The sequence below is a fragment of the Egretta garzetta genome, unplaced genomic scaffold, assembly GCF_000687185.1.
Source record: "Egretta garzetta isolate BGI_Z169 unplaced genomic scaffold, ASM68718v1 scaffold108, whole genome shotgun sequence".
Lineage (NCBI taxonomy): Eukaryota > Metazoa > Chordata > Aves > Pelecaniformes > Ardeidae > Egretta > Egretta garzetta.
In genome coordinates, this window is record NW_009260614.1 from 4,273,039 (window position 1) to 4,276,070 (window position 3,032).

A 3,032-nucleotide genomic window follows, 5' to 3' on the forward strand; every position below is an offset into this window, starting at 1 on the left:
AAGCCCCCCCCAGGGCACCCACCAAGGGGTTGATTTCCTGGCAGTGGGGGCTCAGCTCTGGCCCCAGCCCCATCCCACCCCCATGCCCTGAGTCCCATCCCCAGGGGCACAGGGTGACTCAGGGACTCTCATGCTGCTGTCACGGGGCCAAAGCAAATATTTGCAGATTGGTTTTAATTTTTTTTAACATTAAAAACCCAAATTATTTCACTTTATTATTATTTAATTATTTCTCCCCCCCAAAAGGAGTCCCAAAGGGGATGCGGGGGTGCCATGCCACAGCCGGCATGGGACGTGGGCAGGCAGCCGGCATGGGCCATCGCCTGCTCAGCTCTCACAACATCTCTTTCCTCACCTCCCTTTATAAACCTGGGAAAGTTTATAAATTGGGTCCCGGAATTTTGCTTGTGAATCACCTGGGCTGCAGCAAAGGAAAAACCAGGCATGTGGGGAGGCTGCTGACCCCTTGCAGAAAGAGCAGGGGTCCCCCCAAACCCTGCGCCCGCAGCAGTATCTCATCCCATCTCCATCCCCCCACCCGCTGCCCCGGGGCAGCATCTCTCCCCAAAATAAACATCCTCCAGGCTTGCACGCTGCGTCACCATTTCCAAAGAGTTTGGAGCAAACAAAACAGTAAAAAAAAAAAAAAAAAAAAGCCAACAACAACCCCCAAAGGAAGTTTCCAAGAAGAAAATTGTGTTATTACATCCCTCAAATTATAAACAGGTTCAATTAGGAGAAACCGAGGGGAGTTTATGTGAGCCAGCAGCTCGCACAGTGCGGCCCTGGCATCGCCGGCAGGGCTGGGGCTCGGTTTGTGCCAAAGATGGGTGCTGTAAGCTCTTGGTGTTGATTTTTGTCCCCCTTCTTCTTGCTCATGTTTTCAAGCCTTACAGCAAGTCCCAGCCCTATACCACAACCAGAAGCAACGGTATCTTATTTATTAAGCCAAGCTGGTGTTTCCACACTGCAGTGGCAGAGCTTGAAGGAGCTCCACTGCCATCCTCCCACCACTTCCACCTTGCTCCATACAAAAGCCTTATTCAACATAAACCCCAAATCCAGTTTCCTAAAGGAAGCCATGCACTCACCTGGGACACACAAAACTGGGCTGAACTTGTTGCCGGCTTTCCCCATGCCGCTGCTCCTTTGGGCCACCCTTGCCACCAGAAAAAACAACAGGCAATAACCCCTTCTTTGGGGAATTACCCAAGGACAAACCCAATACAGAGCAGAAGATGCTGTGAGATGGAAACAGCCGAATGCCCAGAAGGGACCGAGGACATCTTGCATCTGCTGCTTCTTGTATGGCTTTCTACCACTACTGGTTTTAAACTGAATTGAGTGATTCATTTATTTTTTTCCTGCAGCTCTACTGTATCTTAAAAACACATCCCTGGTGGCTTTCACTGCACAAAGCATCTCCCATAATGAGGCCACCAGACCACTCAAACCCACTGCAGGGCAAAGCACCCGATGGCTGGTGCCCCGACCCAAACCCGCTAGTGCTGGGTGGGTGCAACATCTTCCAGCTCAGCCCTTAAACCACTAACTACACCCCAGGGCAACCAGCCGCCAGACACTGGCTCAGCCGCAGCACCACGGAAATGCCACCGGCACAGAGCAAGGGAGAAGTGGAAAGCAGGGGAGCAGCACGAAGAGCCCCAGACAGATGCTACACAGCGCTGCCCTACGGACATTGCAGCATCACCACGGAAATCCCTCTACGCGCCTGGCCGGGATGTTTATAGAGCCTCCAACCGCATGGGCTGGCTCCCGGTTCAAGGAACCAAACAGGAATTTAAATTAATGAGAGCTTTGACCGTTCAGCGCATTGGGGGAAAAAGAAGAGGGAGGGGAAGACCATTGCGCCGGTCCTGCCTGCAGCTCCACACAAGAGTGGCTGGAAATTGTCTGCTTACTCGTTTTTCCAGGAAAATTCTGCTTGTTGCTTCAGCGGTGCCGGTGAGACTGCGGGAAGCCCAAGTAAGCCAGCCCCAGTTCCAGCAAAATAGCCAAAAAAAAAAAAAAATAATCAATCTATAAGGAATATAGGGTTTATATATATATATCTATATATACACACATGCATATTAGATGTAGGTCTCGAGATGGATTACAGGCTATTTACCCTCCTGGGGAGAGGGGAGTAGATTAGAGCAGGGGAAAGCACTGCTGGGGGTGGGGGACTTCTTGAAGGTGGCATTTGGGCTCCTTGGCCACCCGAAATGCTCGATGAGCCACAGGACCCTGGGTGCCACATTCGGCTGCCTCCATCCCCCCAGGACCAAGGGAGCAGGACCAGCACCCCCAGCATGTGAACATAACGATGACCCACACGTAATGACGAGACGATAGTGATTTTATTTGTAATTGCCTTTTACTCCAGGAGGGCATATTTAAAGGGGATTTTTAAAAATTACATTGGCCCTGGAGGACATTTAAGCAATTAGCCCTGGCTATCATTAAACACACTTTAAAATCCATCAGGAGCCATCCAGATAGGAGCCAGAGGGACAAATAATGTCCTGTCCTAGCACTGGGAAGCATCCCCCTCCAAGCAAGGGGATCGTCCCCTGTGTGCCTGCCGGGACATCGCTTCAGGGCAGGACCCACGCTAAGGGTTATCTCACTGATGAGGAAGGGGCACCAACTCAGAAGATATTTCTCTCCCCCCCCCTCCCACCACCACCACATCAGGGACTTTTGAGGTCCCTTTTTCGGCAGGCGTCTGTTAGCAGCGAGGTGCCCGGCAAGCTCCAGTGCAAAAAGCACTGGAAACCACATAAACCACAGCGGGACAAAAGCCAGGGGTAGGGTCCAGGCTTGAATTTCAATTTGTGGCTTTTTTTCTAATCGCTTAAGCAAACACCAGTATCAGCAGAGCCGGCAGATGCAGCCAAAACCGTCTCGGGGACGGGAGCACTGCGGCACAGCCCCACGCTCACCAAATAACCAGCCCTGGGGTTTTTGCTGCAGCCGTGGAGATTTCTGCTCTGGGCGGGCAACTTGCTCACGGCTTGATGGCTTCA